A 20,135-nucleotide genomic window follows, 5' to 3' on the forward strand; every position below is an offset into this window, starting at 1 on the left:
GCTCCTGATCTGAGCTCTGGAGAATGCCTTTGTGGCATTTGTGTGGGCACATGAGCTGCAGAGCCCTAAGGAGGCTCTGGTCATCGTTGTCCCCTCTGGCCCACCCCCATTTGGTCATGAGAACAGCCTCACTTTGTTGTTTTAAATTGATTTGTAGTTGGGGGTGGTGGTATTTGTGTGAAGTTCCAGTCCAGTTGCAAGCTGCCATTTTCCCAGTGAGGAATTGTGAGTTATTATATGTGTTAAATAAATAATGTGGATAGGGTCTAATGTTCCATTTCCTCTTCCATCCACCTTTTTGGAATGGGATGCTTTGCAGCCTAGAATTGGCAAACCAGACTAACACTGCACAACTGCAATGAAGAAGGATATCAGCACACATGTAAGTCATGTAGCTCTAGCTGTAGGCTGCTTGTGCACCAAGGATAGCAGATAGATTTGCATTATTTCTTGCAACATATGTGGATTGAGGAAGAGCAAGTTTGACATAGACTGGGGAAACACACTCTGCTACACCGATGCTTCACTAGTCTCGAATGCAAGCTCCTTTCTTACCAGAGCTAGCTTGTGCAATGTCTTTGCACTAATACAACAACTTTGCTCCTACCTACCTACCTACCATATTTATAGGCTGCCTGATATGTGTATCCCTAGGTGGTGTACATGGTTTAAAAATACAACCATGAAAACAGAATAAAAACATGAATTACAACAGTTTTACAGAATAAAAACATCAATTGAAACTGTTAAAAATATTTACTTTATATATACATTTATATCCCATTCTTCCTCCAAGGAGTCCAGAACAATGTACATGGTTATGTTTATCCTCACAACAACCCTGTGAGGTAGGTTAGGCCCAGAGTCACACAGTGCGTTTTCCTAGCTGAATTGGGGATTTGAACTCGGGTCTCCCCGGTCCTAGTCCAGCACTCTAAACACTACACCATGCTGGCTCTAACAAAAAGCCCGAGAAAACAGGTGCATTATAAGGGTCTTTTTGAAGGCAGCCAATGATGGAGGAGCTCTTATTTTGACAGGCAGCATATCCCAAAGCCCTGGGACAGCCACAGAGAAGGCCAAGCATACGTGCATCAATAGTCTCGATGTCAGCTAGACTGATGAGCAAATAGGAAATTATGCTAAGTATGTGAAAAGGGCTTTTCCCTTAAGACACCATCGGGGTCCAGCAATGGGGGACTTGGGGGCGAGCTATGTCTGGAGTGGAGAACTTGACCCCTCGCTCCCCCTGGAAAGGCCTGTGAGCCTCCATGCATTTGTCTATTTTTTTAAAAAATGTCATCTAAGTGGCCATCAGGCCATGAACTAGTGTAAATTGCAGAAACTGTGACTTTATCTATAGAACTGTGCCTTCTTCCAGTATAAAAATTCAAGAGAGAAATAGCTTTGCCTAAGTCATGGCAAAGTAAATGTAATATATCCAGGCAATAGGCTTTTGTGCGACCTTTTTTTTTTTCTCTTTCTTTCTTTCTTTCATTTATTTAGCTAAAAATAATATGGAATCTTGGTATCTTTCTGCAGCTGATTTGGGAAGCTACATGTTTTGCATAAAATAAAATATACATTAAAGCCCTCCTAGGAGAGCCAAATAGCTGTGTTGCCATCACTGCTAATAAACCTGTACTGCTGTCTGACAAATAGAGAATGTGGGCTTTCGATTTCTTACTTTAGAGCTCTTTATATGGAGCTGCTTCGGCATTGCCTTCAATGCCTTAAAAGCATTAGGCATCACCATATAAAAAGAAATATTTACATAAAATGAGATAGTAAAGAAAAGTAATTGGATAGGAAAGCTATGCTGTAAATAATGCATGCCCTTTAGTTTCCCACAAAAGTAAAAAATATGGAAGATATTAAAATGAGACAAAATCCTCCAAGCCAAAATTCCAGATTATTTTACTGTACAATGCAAAACTTTACTTTGCCATTATTTCCACCCCCACTTACCACTCAGAGCTTTAAAATTAACAACCTTGCATTGGTACCAAGAAATTCATTCCTAATAGCCGGTCAGTAGCTTGTCCTATTTATATCATTTTTTATAAACACCAGACTGCTAATAGCTTGATTAGACAGATGCTGTTATATTGCCATTTGCAAAGGCACTACATCTAGGATGCTTAATTAATGTAAAGATAGTTGAGGGATGTTGGGAACGATATTTAAAGGGCTAATGTTCAGATTGTGTGAGAGAGATTAAATTGAGCAAATGGAATGTCTGGCCAGATTCAAACAGTTTGTCTGTTGTGGGTGTAACTGACATCCAATGGTTCTAACTTAACAACGCAAGCCTTAATATTGTTGCATGCTCCCTTCTTCCCTTGGCAACGAGATGTTCCAGGAGTCATGCTACTAGAATCTGGCTTTCTTTGGATGACTTAGCATTGGAGAATTATCGTGTTGTAACATTTGCTTTACTTTGAAATATAGGAACACTAGCCGACCCCACAGAGAGCATCTGTGTGCTTTTTGGGGCCAGTGGTGACCTCTCCCCCCTTTCTGCCCCAGTCTCTGCTTCCAGGCCCAGCCACCTCTCCTCCCCACTGCCACGTCTCCCTCCCCCACTTTCTTTCCCCCCCTCCTGGGCCTTGCCTCCGTGGCTGGGCCGGGCCCACTACTTCTGGCCTCCATGGCTGGGCCGCCACCACAGGAACCAATCCTCCTGGGTGCACCTCAGCGAATCAGGCGCGTCCGCCACCCAGCCAATCAGCTGGACTCTGGAACACACATCTGGTTCGCAGAACTGTGCACAGAACTGTTTTTGCGGTTTGGTTTGAACCGGTTTGCGGACCAGCAATTTGGTTGAAATTTGATTCAAATTTGAACTGAACCATAAAAAACAGTTCCATGCACACCCCTATTGTGTGTGAAAAACAAGGTCAGAGGCAGGAAGTTTGATAATGTGCTAAGCCCCAGCTGAGTGGGACGGTTTTTCTTCCTACCACTTTCTAATCCAAAGCACCTCCAACCTTGTTTTCCACTCACAGATGATCAGAATATGGGACTGCATGCAGCTCCCATACTTGGGTAAGAGGGTTTCCCTACTCTACTAACAGTCATGAGATTGAGCCTACTAAGTCAGAACTTTGGTCCATCTAGCTCAGTATTGGCTACACGGACTGTTAGCAGCTCTCCACAGTTCTTTCCCAGCCCTACCTGAAGAATCTGGGTACTCAATCCAGGACTTACTGCATGAAAAGTAGCTCTTCCACTGATCTATGGTTCAATCTTCTGAGCTACAGCCCCATCCCCATAATCTCCTTTATACAAGTAAAGCATAAGTGAGGGCAGAGAGCAGGAGGTCCTATAGGACAGCAGATCAACTACACTTCATTAGATCCTTAGGTAAAGTCCCTTCAGCCAACTACACTTCATTAGATCCTTAGGTAAAGTCCCTTCAGCCAACTACACTTCATTAGATCCTTAGGTAAAGTCCCTTCAGCCAACTGTCAGCTCTCTTTTTGTGTGTTGCATCTCTAGTGCTATGTTTCTTTGATTCCTGCCTTAATGGGTAGACCAGACTAATGCCCAGCAAGTCAAGGATTAAGGTTTCCATAGGGGACAGTCTTGGCATCACTACATGAAAGTCTTAGCCCTATTCACATGTGATTTTCAACACTTGTACAGTCTGTGTACAGATATGTATGCTGGTACAGTTAGTCACACATCATGTTCAACGCACAAACACACAACACTGCTCATACAGAATTGCTTGATGTATGGCCTATTGGAAATAATGGCCCTAACTGCATTTGGGCAATTTTTGCATTTGTGCAAGAGTGCTCTTGTGTAATTGCGTGCAAGTTCTTTTAAGACATACATGGAACACTGTGCAGTATATCAGTCATTATTCTCAATGGAAGCAGTGCACAACATGTTGAGATCATCTAGAGAGGGTCGCCTGCACTTGCCACCAACTCATTTGGCGGCTACTCAGGAACAGGCCTTCTCCATTGCTGACTTTGGAATGCGCTCCCTGTTGAAATAAGAGCCTTTCCATCTCTGGCAACTTTTAAAAAGGCACTGAAGACACTTTTATTCACCCAGGCTTTTAATTAGATTTATGATTTTAAAATTTTAATGTTGGTTTTAAATTATTTTAATGTTAATGATTTTAATGTTGAAATGATTTTAATTGTTTAATTGGTTTAGTTTTGATTTTAATTGTTAATTGATTGTAATTGTTTTTATTTTGATATAGACCGTGCTGAGCCATTTTTGGAGGGGTGGTATATAAATCAGATAGATCGATAGTCAGTCATTGAACAAGACTCAGCAGGACTGGTACTGCCTTTTTGCATGGCAGCATCGTTGGGTGATTTAGAGCCGAGCATTGGCGCAGAAGGGTCTGCAGCAGCTGTGTTTTGCTGTGCAGAATGTCAGCCACTGCAATCATTTGGTGGGCATTTTCCTATGTAATCATATGGAGCCTGGGTACCATCGATAGAAAATCAAGGCTCAGTCTCCATGAATAAGTAAAACTTGGTTGATTGCTCAGTTATCACAGTTCAGTTTTGTGTGTCTGCCATTCTATTTGTGCAGTATCTAGAGAATAGGTTGGATTTCACTAAACAGTATGCTCCGCAATGCTGCCGACATTATCAGTGAGGTAGCACCCCACTTACCATATGTCCCTCGGCAGATGCTCCAGTGCTGGCACTTGAATCCCAAGACATTTCCACATTCAATATTTTGCTATACTGAGAAATATAATAGCTTGAGAAAGCTGTAGTGCATTGCAAGCAGAATGTTGGGACGCAACCTGCTAAGATGTTTTTCAAAGCTTTTGCACTTAGAACCCTTCATCCAGTAGGAAGCAGCAAGTGCCATAGGTATATCTTTTCTGCTAAGAAAATGAAACAGTTCCTCCATGTGGCACTTTTCCTTGGAAGATATGTTGTCTCCTTTCTTTCCTCCCCATGAATAAACGACTGTTTCCCAATGTGATGGGTGAAATTTGCAAACTCAAAATGAAACAGAAATTTAGTTCACCCCTACTGTACCAGAGCCAGAGGCGTATCTAGGGAAAATAGCGCCTAGGGCAAGCACTGAAATTGCGCCCCCTGTCCAAACATCTGACACTCATCTTTCAGATAACTTTACCATAATATCAGCTGAAAAATACAAGTCTGAAGGTCACATACAAGTCACATATATGAATATGTGTACAGTGACTTATATTATATATATATATTTTAAAAAATTACCTGTAGCCCTTTTGGGGAGCTTCCTAAAGGCCATGGAGGGGGTCTACAAAGGTTCCCCCTTGCTGGCCTCTAGGGCCTCACAGGGACCATTTGAGCATGTGCAGTGGCCATTTAAAAAAATATTTATTTTTTTTTTTTAAAAAGGCTGTTGAAAACAAAATGGCCACTGCGCATGCTCAAATGGCTTCTGTGAGGCCTGGCCTGGCCTTCTGTGAGGCCTGGCCTGGCCTAGGGCCTCACAGAGGCCATTTGAACATGCACTGTGGTCATTTTGTTTTCGGCAGCCATTTTTTTAAAAAAAAAATGTTAGAAATGGTGCCCCCTTTCAAGTGGCGCCTGGGGCACGTGCCCTGCCTGCCCCACCCTAGATACGCCCCTGACCAGAGCAAGCATGTGTGAGAAGTACAAGCCCATTAAAGAATACCTTGAGCTAGACGTTTAATGTTCCAAAACAAGTAAAGTTTATTGGGGAAGTTACATACTTGGATAGAAAAGCGTGCATCCCTTAGCTTTCTATCGTCATACTGTATTTACTTGAACCCAAGACTAGGTCTTCTCCCAAGTTTTTTTTAATATTAGGAATCAGTAGGCCATCTTAAATTCAGAGTCTTTTTCCTTTCAAGGTATAATCTGTGTCTAACCTTATTTAGGATTACAAATACAACAATATTTATATACCGCTTTTCAACAAAAGTTCCCAAAGCAGTTATCTTAAAGCAGTTTATGACTTTTAAAGGGGGTCATCTTAAATTCAGAGATGTCTTCAGTTTGGGTAAATCCAGTAGAGCAAAGCAGCGAGGGAGAGAAAGGGGCCGCAAGGCTAATGGAGACTGCAGCGGAGCAGGGAGCAAGAAGGAGGAAGTGAGAGACCCCTGAGAAGATCAGTTTACCAATCAGAGAAAGCTAGAGCAGAGGAAGAGACAACAAGAGGGGGAATAAAGAGGAAGACACTTCTTCGCTGTCCCTGCTCCTAATGTCCCTAGGGGTCACTTGAATAGAAGCTGCGAACAGGCAATGCAACTGGAGCTGTGTTTCCAACAGATGTTTCATCCTTTTAATCTTCAGACCAAGTTGCGACACTTGAAATTAAAACACAAGAAACTAAACTAAAGGTCAATGGATTTCCAATCCAAACCCCTCCTTCATTTCTTCACCTCATTTTCATCTCCCACTCTCTCCCCCAAATAGCCTCTGTACTGTTTTTTGTTTTAAAGGAGCTGTTTGGTTGACAAGAATTCTAGATTACTTTCAGAAGAAACTTCACAGGGATTTCATTTTTTTTCTTCAACTGAAGTTCCTGGAAACAACAGGTGGTTCCTATTCATTTAGGGCTGTGTTCTCACAATCATAGCAATCCTGGTTAAAAGAGTTAACTAGGATTGCTGAGCTCCACAGAGCTGGTTGTAACAATGCAGATTTCCTTGGTAATCCTGGTCAAGACTGGTGAGGTTATACTGCCAAGTTGTGAGGTATGACCTTCCATGTCAGTTTTTAAGAGTTTTTAAAATTGCACTTTACGCAGGTGTTTAGTTGTGTATAATTTTGTTTTGACTGTTTTAAATGTAATATTTTGAAGCTGTACACACAACCGAAACTGGGTAGGACAAGTTTCTGGTTGTGTGAACAGCCTCACTGTTTTTTAGTTGTGTGTACACCACCTAGAGACTTATGTATGGGGTGAAATAAAAATAAATATGAAAATATAAATAAAAATGAAATAAACAAATAAATATTATTTCCAATTTCCTCAATAATCTTGAAAACAACCCTGTCAGGTAAGCTGTAGGGATATGCTCAAAGCATTTGGCACCTCTATTTCAAGGTGCTGAAACACTTTGAGCTGTTCCAGCCGAATCATTTCCACAGGGGTTTGCTGGTCACTTTAACTGGAGGGAAGGCAGGTCTTACCTGCCCTTCCATTGCTCCACCACCACCCGTGCTGCCCCAGTGTGGCACTGTTTGTATTAAGCAGCCGAGCTGTCTGTTTGAAAAAGGCACTCTGCTTTGGCTGCATCAGATGCCTGTTTCCAGCAGCCTTTGGGCAGCGTCGGGAAGGAAATGGTGTCTGAGCATGTGCAGACGCCATCTTGAGTGGCCGGCAACACCCTGACAGGTAGGCTGCTATTCTCTCTTGCATTACAGATGAGGGCCAACAGACGCTGAATGAAAATCTGCAGATCATGAAGAATTGAACTAGCTCAGTCTCTTAGCCACTTCACGCCATCAGCTCCCAGTCTGACTTGAGAATCAAAATCTGACATATGTTTAGTCAGACAAACCTCGATGACTCAAGGAATCAAAACCACCTAATAATTCTGTTGACATGAAACAGGCTTTTTGACAGTGCTTGGCAGGAAGGATTTGGCACTTCTTTCAAACATATGGAGTCTCTGAATAACATGTACAATTAAAGGGTGATTTCTACAATAAATCAATCAGTAATGTGATCGTATGTGGTAAATTAACTTGGGAGTTTTAAAACAGCGGTAAGAATGAGGTAAGAGATGAAGCTAATCACATTATTTTACTTAACCTTGTCCCTATAGGAGATGATTTATACAAACATGAAAGAGACAGGCAGACCATACACACACTGGCATCGATCACAGAATTAATGCATAAAGGAAGAACCCCAAGAGTCAATTATTTATTTATTCAGATTGATATAATACATTGTCCTAAAGGCTCAGAGTACATAAATAAATGTTTTTAATAGAGAAACAATATGGTGCAATAGAGTTGGGTTTTGTTATGGGACACTCGTAGAATTAATCTATGGAATTCTTTGTCACAGAATGTGGTGGTGGCCACCAGCTTGGATGGCTCTATGTAGGCTGTGTAATTCTAAGCTGTGTAATCTTCTAAAATTCTAAGCTGCGTGATCAGGAAATGAAAGCATTCCTCCTGTCCTGCCATTGCTTCCCTGCAACTGGTATTTGTAGGCAACGTGCCTCAGAACATGGAGGTAGCTTATAGGCATCAGGATTAGTAGCCATTGATAGGCTTGTTCTTTTAAAGCCATCAACTGTTGTAATTATGTTGTCTATTAAGTGCTTTGAACATTTAAAAGCTCTGGTGTTATTAAGGGTAGGACTGGGGGAGGAGCAGCACTGTATATCAAAGAAGGTATAGATTCCAATAAGTTAGAAAACCTAGATGGACAGGAGTCCTCCACAGAATCATTATGGGTAACATTACAAAGACTGAAAGTAAATGTGTTACTAGGGACGTTATATTGCCCTCCGGATCAAAGTGCTGAAAGTGACCTGTCATTGGAGAAGCAAATAAGAGAGATGTTAAAGAGAGATAGGGCAGTAATAATGAATGACTTCAACTACCCACACACAGACTGGGTAAATTTACATTCAGGTACTGAAAGAGAGGCCAAATTTCTAGACGTGCTAAATGACTATGCCTTAGAACAGTTAGTTGTGGAACCAACCAGAGAGATGGTGACTTTGGATTTAATCCTGAGTGGTGCCCAGGACCTGGTGTGAGATATCAGAGTTGCAGAACCATTGGGTAGCAGTGACCATATTGTCATCCAATTCAGCTTATATACAAGTGTAACATTGCCAAGGAAGTCCAACACAGATGCATTGGACTTAAGAAGAGGAAACTTCTCAAAAATGAGAGGAATGGTAAAAAAAGAAGTTGAAAGGGAAAGTCAGGAAGGTCAAATCACTCCAGAAAGCATGGAACATTTAAAACCACAATACTAGAAATTCAGTTGGAATGTATACCAAGAAGGAGGAAAGGTACCACCAAGTTCAGGAGGATGCCAGCATGGCATGGCAAGTAAAGTCAGGGAAGCTATAAAAGGGAAGACAACTTCTTTCTGAAAATGGAAGTCCTGCCCAAATGAAGAGAACAGAAAGGAACATAAACTCTGGCAAAAGAAATGCAAGGAGACAACAAGGGATGCAAAAAGAGAGTTTGAGGAGCATGTAGAGTCAAGGGGAGTAACAAAAACTTATTTAAATATATCAGAAGCAGAGACTCTGCCAGATGAGGGTATGAAAGGGATTATTAAGGAGGATAAGGAAATTGCAGAGAAGCTGAATGAGTTTGTCGCATCTGTCTTCACAGCAGAGGATATTGACCATATACCCTCTCTGGAACTGAGCTCTTCAAGTTTAATGGCTGAAGAACTGGGCCAGTTTTAGGTGACAAGGGAAGATGTGCAAAAATATCTTGAAAAACTAAAAATCAACAAATTGCCAGGACTAGATGGCATCCACCAAATAATTCTGAAGGGACTCAAATGTGAAATTGCTGGTCTCCTAGCAAAAATATCTATGGAATTCTTTGCCATGGGACATGGTGATGGTCACCAGCTTGGATGGCTTTAAAAGGGACTTAGACAGATTCATGGTGGACAGGTCTATCAATGACTACTAGTCTGGTGGCTCTGGGCCACCTCCAGCCTCAGAGGCACCACACCTCTCAATACCAGTTGCAGGGGAGCAACTGCAGGAGAGAGGGCATGCATATACCTCTTGCCTGTGGGCTCTCCACAGGCTTCTGGTGGGCCACTGTGTGAAACAGGATGCTGGACTTGATGGGCCTTAGGCCTGATCCAGCAGTGCTGTTCTTATGTTCTTATGACTATTATTAACATAAAATAAAGACATATCATTTGGGACAGGGGTAGGCAATGTGCGGCTATCCAGATGTTGTTGAAATTCAACTTCCATAATCCCTAGCTGTAATAAATTGTGACTAGGGGGTGATGGAAACTATAGTTCTGTAACATCTGGGGAGCCAGACATTGTCTACCCCTGACTTGGGGGAAGGAGCCATATATCATACTGGTGGAGGACTTGATTTCCCTTCAGAAACTTCCAGATTTGAACCAGGTAGGGCTGGAAAAAAACCCTGCCTGAAACTTTGGAGAGCTGCTGCCATTTAGTGCCATCAATACTGAACTAGAGGGACCCATGGCATGTTGTGCTAGCCTGAGAAAGAAAATTATTTAAAACTAAAAAAGAGAAATAATCCAAGACAGAGAGGAGGGATCCCTGTATTCAAAGGGCTCGCCATTATATGACCCTTTCAAGTACTGAAAGGACACACATTATGAAAGCACACACATTATCTCCATCATTTTAGCAATCTGCATTATCTCAGTCATCTGAACAACATGCATTATCTCTGTCAACGCTGCCCTCAGTGATCAGCTCTCTTCTTCATCTCTCCTCCTCCTCCTCCTCCAGCTTTTGGGGTGAGCCTGACAAAGCAAGCATAAATTCTATGTCCACTGGATTTTGACAGCAGACGAAGGAGAGTGGAATAAACACTGCCCTAACACCTATGCCCCAGGTATCTGAATGTGGACTTTGAGCACTGATCTCCAGTTTCTGTCTAGTTGAAAATCAGAAAGGTTTCCTAAATTATTCCTTATTATTCCTAAATCATTAGTGAGGTTAAAGCGTATTTTAAAAGGCAAGACTTCTAATAGAATGGCTGATGTTCACAATTAGTTCAAGAGGGCTCTCCCAACAATGCTGTTGACATAGTGAGCCAAGTATAATAATGTGAAAGTTAAACCTGCACAAAAGCTTTTAAAGGAAATGAGAGATCATTTGCTGATGAATTGTTCCCTCTTGCTGTTGAATTTTTAGAGGCTAGTCCTTGAAGAAATGTTGAGCATGCCTATAATAGTAATACAGTCATTTAGTTGTGGTTGCCAAAAGGATCTTTCCATGTGCAGCTATCAGCTTCCTTTGTTGTGTGTGTAAACACACCTTAAGCTGCATCAAAAGACTGCGCTGATTGTACAATGGAAGATCATAACTCAAATCCAGATTTTGGGTTACAATTGTGTTCACTTTGTGAGAGACCATTTTGAAAAGGAGGAAGCCATGCTATTGATGAGTTATTCAGAAGTTTAAAATAATCCATCAAAAGCTTTGTTTCATTACCATAAATCCAACGACAATTCCTATAGTCCTTAAAGCCACAGGATAGGAGAAGGATCACAGTCTTCCAGCATGTAGGCTCTGCAAACAGTGGAAAACAAGTATTCTGAGTACAATAGGAACATAGGAAGCTGCCTTTTACCAAGCCAGACCATTGGTCCATCTAGCTCAGTATTGTCTACACAGACTGGCAGTGACATCTCTAAGGTTACAGTCAGGAATCTTTCTCAGACCTATCTGGAGATGCCAGGGAGGGAATCTGGGATCTTCTGCATGCAAGCATGCATATGCTTTTCAACAGCTATGGCCAAATCTACTATCTTACAGTGCTCACATGTAGTCTCTCATTCAAATACAAGCCAGGGTGGGCCCTGCTTAGCAAAAGGGACAATTCAAACTTGCTCCTGCAAGATCAGCTCTCCTCCCAATGTCATGTGTGACCTGGGGAATGTATGTAGTTATGTGTATATTCTCCACCTGCATGATCCATCTACCCCTACTTTTGTGCTGGTGGATTTATGAGCCCAATTCAGACATTATGCTGTATGAGTGTACAGATGTCTGTACATTAGTACACCTGTTGGTGAATGACTGTACCTGTGTTCATTTTAAAAGTGAACCTGGATACAACCCCTTCAAATGCATGGTACAGATAGGAAGTGTGATTCTGTACCTGTGTTCAGCATAACATGTGAATGACTGTACGGATCTGTTCCTGTGTACACTGTACACACATTGCAGGAGTGTTGAAGATAACATGTGAACAGGCTTACAGTGTTGCACAAATGTAGACTCCATTCAGAGGTTTAGAATCAGCACCATGAACTTTGCCTAGAAACAGATCAGAAACCAACTTCATCTGTTGGAAACCAGGCGTCAGGAGTCCTCAAAAGGCAGAGAAGGGAAAAGATAGGTGGATAACTGCCTTGGGGTTGTTTTTAATGAAAGGCGGTATAGAAATTCAACAATAAAGAAAAATAAAAAATAAAATGACCCCCGATACACTGGGTTTTGATTATAGAAATAGGAGGAGCAGTGAAGGATTATTAAATTTTGACAAGTCAGGGGCCATGGATGAAGAGTATCAGCTGGAACCAGGTTCTTTAGCTTACAGTACGGGGAAGGGGACCATGACGTTCACTTCATAGCTGTGGGCCAGTTGACACTTTACACAGCGATTGCCTTTTCTGTGCTTATCCCAGAAGGTGCAGTGCATATACCAGTACCTGCAGGAGTGCAGGTAGCTACCAGGAGTGCAAGCCCACCAGGTCATTTGAGTTGTGCACGCCTGGCTTACACCAACTAGTGTGGGGAGCCCAACGTGGAGGTTTGTGGGGCTTTTGCCTAGGCAGGGTTAGGGTTACCAGGGTCTGCCCCACCCCTTTCCACATACCCTGTAATGTAAAAATGTGCTTGGAAATATGCCGTAGACACCCGTGTTCCCTGTAATGAGATTCCTAGACATTGTAGACTACAAATTCCATAGGCCACTGCAGCTGGGGATTATGGGAGTTGTAGTCAGCAACATCTGGGAATCCCTGTTACAGGGAACACTAGTAGACACTCATCAGGGAGCCACAGCTTCCCAGAGCATATCTATCTATCTATCTATCTATCTATCTATCTATCTATCTATCTATCTATCTATCTGATTTTTATAAGGTCTCACTGACATGGCTCTTGACAGTTTACAAATATAAAAACAGATTTAAAAACAAAGAAATAACTCATTAAATCAAAAAACCAGTTTAAAATCATTTTAGTAATCACCAAAGAACAGGCTAAAAAGATGTTTTAGGGTTCTTTTCAAGGTTGCGAAAACTCTTAAGCCTTTAATATCCATAGAGAGTGCATTCCAGAGCCCAGGAGCAGTTACAGAGGAGGCCTGATCCTGAATCGACCTGATCTTAAAGTGCAGAATGCACTTTACTTTCCCAGGTAACCCAGTCCTAAAAGTTTGTACTTTGTATTTTGCCCAGAAATATTTTGGCAGCCAGTGCAGCTGTTTTAAAGCAGGCATAATATGGTCTCTCCAAGAAACCCCAGTGACCAATCTGCCTGCTGCATTTTGAACAAACTGAGGTTTCCGTACAACACACAAAGGCAGCCCCACATATAGCACATTGCAGTAGTCAAGCTGAGAATTTACTTGTGAGTGCGCCACAGTTTTGAGATGAGTATCTTCAAGGAAGATACACAGCTGTTGTATCATCCAAAGTTGATAGAAAGTGCCCCATGCCATATCTTGTACCTCAGATACCAGGGTGAGGCAGAGGCGTAACTATAGGGGGGGCAGGGGGGGCACGTGCCCCGGGCGCCATCTTTTCTGGTCACGTGGGGGGGGGGGCGCCATGACAAAAAAAAATTTAAAATTTTTTTTAAATTTTTTTAAATACAAATGTTTCCTGCTCAGTGCAGCAGCGCTGCAGCAGTCAAGGGAGCGCATCGGCGCCCCCTCCCCCACGAGCGGTCCCTTCCGCGCCGCCCGCGTCCCCCCATTACTTTGCTGGCGCCTGGCGGCCAGTCAGTGGCCTGGCTTGGCGGCGGCGGCGGCGGCGGGCGCTTGTGAGGAAAAACCTAAGTATAATGTAGTATGTTGGGGGGGCGGGGGGGCGCCATTTCAATGCTTGCCCCGGGCGCCGTTTTCCCTAGTTACGCCTCTGGGGTGAGGCCTTGGTCTGGAGGCACTCCCGAGCTACGTACCTGTTCCTTTAGAGGGAGCACAACCCCATCCATAACAGGAGGTTCTATCACATCAGGCCTGCACAACATATGGCCTTCTTTCTTGGCCCATGGGGTAATTGCGCTTGCCTCCCCCTGCCGCGAACCTCCGTGTGTGTGTTTTTAATTCCAATCCCTCCCCGTGTTTTATTTTTAATTCCAATTCCATCTGCCATGTGGCTGAGGGGATGGCTGCCAGGGGGTGAGCCAGTAGTTATTGTATCCCCCACCCCCCGGTTGCAGGGCAGCGGTAGCTACCAGAGCAACACCATGGCCTGCCATTTGGCCCAGCATCCCTTCCCAACTGTGAGGTGTTCCTGCACAGTGTGCCTCGCAGTTGGGAAGAGATGCTGGGCCAAACGGCAGGCCACAGTGTCTCTCTGGTAGCCACCGCCGACTCGCCGCCGGGGGAGGGCGGGGGTAAAAGGACTACTGGCTCAAACCCACCCCCACTCTGGCAGCCATCACCAGCTATCCCCTTGGCTGTGTGGCTGCTGGAATTGGAATTTAAAAATAAAATCCCCAGAGGTTCACGGCAGGGGAAGGCAAGTGGCAAGCAGCACGAGGCACAGTGCAGTGGCTCTTTCCATCAATTTCTTTGTAAATTCTGTCTCTCCCTCAAGCCAAACCTACCCATCCTCTTTCCATCTCTCTTTTAAAAAACTTTCTCTCTCTCTCTCCTCAAGCCTGCCCCATCCCCTTCCTCTCCCCTCTCTCCAAACCTACTTCATTCCATCTCTCTCTCTCTCTCCCCCCCCCTTCAAGCCTGCCCCATCCCCTACCCCCTCTCCAAACCTACCCATCCTCTTTCCATCTCTTTCTTTCTTTTTTAACCTTTTTTCTCTTTCTCTCTCCCCCTCTCTCTCCTCTCAAGCCTGCCCCATACCCTTTTGCTTTTTCTATCCCTCTCTCTAGCCAAGTCTGCCCACCCCCCCCTCTCTCTCTCTCTCTCACACACACACACACACACACACTCTCTCTCTCTCTCACCAAGCCTGCCCCATTCTTTCTCTCTTTCTTTCCCCATCTCATTTCTCTCTTTCCCTCTCATAAAAGCCTGTGTGGTAAAGGATCAAAGTGTAATCTTATCAAAAATGAAAATAAAAACTTCTCTATTTCCCCCCCCCCCCAAGTTAAGTGTGATGATTTGGCAGTGGTGGAAAGGAAGAACAATGTATTTTATTGTTATGTATTTTGTACAGATTGTATTGCATTTATTTTATTAGAATGGATTTTAATTCAATTTATTTTATTTTATTTTAAATTAATCTTGGCCTGCCAGAACTTCAGAAGTTAAATTTTGATTAAATTCATTTTAATTAAATTTCACTTTAATTTGATTTAATTAATTGATTGATATTAAGTGTTACTTTAATAATCAGCACCCTAAAAATTGACCTCGACCCCCATGAGCCAAGTCACGGTCGGTTGCAGCCCACCAGGTCATTTGAGTTGTGCAGCCCCATATCACATCCTTCACATTATTACCCCTCACCATTAGTATTTCTGTCTCGTTTGGCTCCAGCTTCAATTTGTTATACCTCATACCTCCCATTACTGCCTGAAGGCAGGCATTTAGGAGAGCTATGCAATTTCCCGATTATGATGTCATGGAGAAATAGATTTGGGTGTCATCAGCATATTGATAAGACCCTGCTTCAAATCCCCTGATGATCTCATTCAGCGGTTTCATGTAGATGTTATAAAGCCTCAGGGATAGGATGGAGCCCTGAGGGACACTGTACAATAGCTCTTGTTTCACAGAACAATATCTATGGCTTGTTCTTGTGTGTTTACCAAGATAAATCCCAGTGAATTTGCAGCTGCAATTGCAAGGTCTGTGTGGCAAATTGCAAGGTCTCCTTGCTGCATAAAGTGTGAATGGTCCTCTAGTAAAGTGTGAATGGGCCTCTGACCTTCTACAGTGAAATCCAGCACTCTGAAAACTGGAATAATAGCAGTCATGTGAATCCTCCATTCAGGAAAGGGTGAAGTGGGAATATATCATTTCATGCTAGCCTTCAGTGTGATGTTTTTGACCTTGCAGGCTATCTTTTTCATCATTTTCAGACATGTACAGCTTACAGGTTCATGTACAAAATCCAATATTGCTCAGCTGCCGTATTTGATTCTTTCAGATGCGGTGCCACTCTGGGATCAGCTCCTGAAATAACTTGTTAACCAGTGTCCTGGGGCAGCAGGTACATTCATAATTCAAATATAGTCAATAGTTGACATCAATCATGGCCTAAGATTTCAGAAACTTTTGGCATACCAATGCATGCTAATGAGTGTCTGCTAGAAGAGAAGCAGAAAGTGCAACGTCAAGGAAATGCAATGTCCTGAAGTGAAGCGGTGATGGTAACAATCTGTCAGTGCTGCTTTTGAAGACAAAATGGTAGGGTTCCTTAAAAAGAGCCCTGCTAGCTCAGACCAGAACCCCATCTAGTCGAGCATCCTTTCCCCCACAGTGAACAAGCGAATGCTTCTGGGAAATCTAGAAGTGGGAGATGTGGGGGGATCCCATTCTTTCACTCTGGCTTTCTAGCAACTGGTATTCATAGACATACTGCCTCTGAACCTGGAGATAATGACTGACATCCAGACTGGTGTTGTACAGGGCTGGGTCATTGCTTTCCACTTCTAGAGGCAAAGTCAATGTGATGTCCTGCCCAGGGGCATATCTAGGGTAGGGCAGGCAGGGCACGTGCCACGGGCACCACTTGAAGGGGGGCGCCATTTTATAAAATTATTTTTTTTAAAAAAAATGGCTGCCAAAAACAAAATGGCCACCGTGCATGCTCAAATGGCCTCTGTGAGTTTCTTGCTCTCTTTCTCTCCTTTTAACTTTCTTTCTGAAAGACTAGAATATATTCCAAGCAGTGACACAGTTTACTCTGCATACCCTTTAATTATTTACAGAGTATCTGGGAAAGGTCAAATTCTGCATTTATTTTAAAAAATTATGTAATGGTGATGATACAATGCATAGTAGAGAATTAGACAGGCACTTCTGTTTAGTTTTCCAAGTACACCTCCACATAGTATTTGGGTATTTCATGAGTCCCACCATACTGAAATTTGTAGTTTTCCAGCATTTTTTGGTCTGGCTAAGTCCACTGCTAAATAGTTTTTGAAATATTAAAAGATTAATGAGCCTGACTTGTATTTTTCAGCTGATATTATGGTAAAGTTATCTCAAAGATGTGTGTCAGATGCTTGGACAGGGGGCGCAATTTCAGTGTTTGCCCTAGGCGCTATTTCCCTAGATACGCCTCTGGTCCTGCCACCTCCACACCCAGAGCCGGTGCTGCCATTGCCCAACCCTCCTTACTTGCAACTGCCCCACATTTCAAGCAGCCCAGACCCTGCTCCCTTCCCTCTGTGCTGGCCTCGCCTCACCTTTAGCATGTTTTATCTCATCAGTCCCCATTGGCTAACCATGCTCCATTAGCACTGAGCACTCCAAGTGCTGAAGCAGGGTGGAGCCACCATTGTGCAGGTGGGGGGGGGGGGGCAGGGGGGTCAAATAACCAAGGTCACAACACCTCGGGGGTGCGTCTCATGCCATAGCCATGCTCCCTATGTCTGACTTCAGACGCAGGGGGCTTGACCATGTTAGAAAATGGGGCCATGTGGAGAGCTGGTCTTGTGGTAGCAAGCATGACTTTTCCCCTTAGCTAAGCAGGGTCTACCCTGGTTGCATATGGATGGGAGACTAGAAGTGTGAGCACTGTAAGATATTCCCTTTGGGGGATGGATCCACTCTGGGAAGAGCATCTAGGTTCCAAGTTCCCTCCCTGGCATCTCCAAGGTAGGGCTGAGAGAGACTCCTGCCTGCAACCTTGGAGAAGCCACTGCCAGTCTGTGAAAACAATACTGAGCTAGATGGACCAAGGGTCTGACTCAGTATATGGCAGCTTCCTATGTTCCTATCCTAGTAAAATCTGACCAGTGCTGCATTTGCAGCATGGGTGGGATAGCTACTCCCTGCTTGCAAAGGCAGAGAGAGGCATTCCTGGCCAGGTTAGGAACCCAGTGCTAGCTGAAACTTCTCAAAAATGGAGCTGCATGGTTTCAGCCAGTTTCAGATGTTTCAGCCAGCATTGGGCTCCCAGTCTGGCCAGGAATGCCTATCCCTGCCTTTGAAATCAGGGAGAAGTCATACCGACCATACTAGAAATGCAGCGCTGGCTGGATTTTACTTACAAACAGGATGCATGGCCTCATTTGCTAACATGGCCATGCCTCCTGCATCTGATATCAGACACAGGGGGCATGGTTGGGGTGGAGGGGGCTGCCAGCAGCAGGCGGAACAGGGGTCACCGGCATCCTCACTACGCTACTGTACTGAAGTGAATGACAGGCACTTTAGTTCATAGATAGAGGAATAACGGAGTTCTCTGTTTCAAAAGAGCTCACAGTCTAAAAAGGGAAGGCAGATAGTGAGGTGATTATCATGATCACCAAAAAGCGGGCTAAGGGAGCCTAGCCCACTTTTTGGCAGTCATGTGCTGCCACGGGAGCCACACGGCTCCTGGCAGCTAACCCACCTAATTCCCCCTCCCCGTTAACCTCTTCTTTCTGATTGTGTATCGCTGTGGCATGGCAACACACAAGGAGACTCCAGTGGGAGGCTGAAACCAGCCTTCCAGCCCTGGGGGGTCTCTCCAGGACTTGCACGGGGCATCCTGGGACTTCTGAGGGCCACGCGGCCCCTGATCCCCGCAGCCCCCGCTGGCTCTGTGACAGAGCTGGCAGTCATGTGGGCGGCCATTCCAGCCGCCCAGGGCTCCATGGGCAATCGTCTGCAGGGAGAGCGGGCTAAGCCTGCTTTCCCTGCCACCCCACTAAAGGCGAGTCTCATTGATTGTGAGATTTGCCTCAGTGACTAGGGACAGGGCCTTTTAGGCAGTGGCACCCTGCTTTTGGCATAGGCTGCCCAAAGAGGCTCACCTGGTGCCATCATTATGTTATTTTAGATATCTTTTGTCCAACCAGGCTTTTAACCTTTTTTACAGCAACCTTAAATGTTTTTAAAGTATTTTGTCTTTTCACTTTTGTCCCCCACCCCATGTTTAGGTTTAATTGTATGTTTTACTTTATTATTTAATTCTTTTATTTTGTAAACTGCCCAGAGAACAATTTGTTATGGAGTGGCTATATAAGTTGTTGTTGCTGCTGTTGTTGTTAAAAAGAAAAACATGGTGGATACCAGCAACATCCACAGGGAGAGCCGCTATGCTGAAGTTGGATAGGGGCAATTGTTATCAGATATGGGGCAGAGCTGGAATAGGGCAGATGGGGGTCAAAGAGCCCATCATGCTCTGCATCTGGGAGCCACCCAGCATCCAAGAAGAGCTTCTGAGCTCCACCCTCCTTCTGGCCAGGGTTCCCACCACTGCTGTTGCTCAGCAGACCCTCCCAATGATGGGGAGTGAGTGGAGCGTGTGCACTCCAAGGGAAAGAGTTGTGGTATGCAAGGGCAAGGCAATGGAGTGGAATCAGAAATATTGTTTGATGAAATAGATATTATGTACAGAGAGGCAAGTGCAGTCTGCTTTTTAGTGCTCTTGCTGCTGGCAGTTTGTTAGCCCCGCCTCTACTCCAGGACTGGAATACAAATAACTAAAGCCCCACTGAAAAGCTGGCCTGGATCAAGGAATGGATTAAGCAAAAACACCACATCTGTGTGCCCCACCATGGGGGCCACCTCCATAAATGGGGAGGCCACTTGTGTTCACTATGTGATACACTACACCTTGTATCAAATAATAAAATGTATAATAATGTAAAGCAAAATGTAGCCTGCCTTAAAACACCAGTGCAAATTAGAAATAGAGAAATAAATTTTAAACACGAACTGCCATAAGAGCTAATACCACACCAGTACAGCACAAAGAAATGTTAGACTGAAAAATGTTCCGTCAGCTCTTTGAGCAAACCCATTTCCAAAGTTTGGATCTTTTTGATCCAAAAAGATCTCTAAACTTCAAGTTGCCGGGACAATACATCGCCACTTCTAATTATGCAAGTGTGTGCCAAATTGTGTAGGAAGTGTGGCGTAAATGTTCATGGCACCTGTCAAAGGGACAGCTTGAGAGACTGAGGGTCAAGCTGTGTTTGTGTTTTGTTTTGGTTTTACAAATAAATAAATAAATAAATAAATATAGCCCTGACACACTGATGTAATTTTTTTAAAAAGTCAAAACGTTCCAGACATAAAAATTGGGTTTAAAGGCAACGAGTTGAAACGGAATGTCTG

General features: G+C 43.8%; 1 protein-coding gene across 4 annotated transcripts in view; it reads left to right on the forward strand.

Moving 5' to 3' along the window:
* CNTN5 (contactin 5) overlaps positions 1–20,135 on the forward strand; it is a 1,193,410-nt gene that overhangs the window by 195,219 nt on the left and 978,056 nt on the right. Inside the window, exon 2 of one of the 4 annotated variants that reach the window (XM_053307214.1) lies at positions 16,009–16,071. The exons of the other annotated variants lie outside the window; for them this stretch is intronic. The gene's annotated coding sequence lies outside the window, so the exon portion shown is untranslated. The remainder of the gene's footprint in view (positions 1–16,008; positions 16,072–20,135) is intronic. 4 annotated transcript variants of the gene reach the window in all.

The sequence above is a fragment of the Hemicordylus capensis genome, chromosome 3, assembly GCF_027244095.1.
Source record: "Hemicordylus capensis ecotype Gifberg chromosome 3, rHemCap1.1.pri, whole genome shotgun sequence".
Classification (NCBI taxonomy): domain Eukaryota; kingdom Metazoa; phylum Chordata; class Lepidosauria; order Squamata; family Cordylidae; genus Hemicordylus; species Hemicordylus capensis.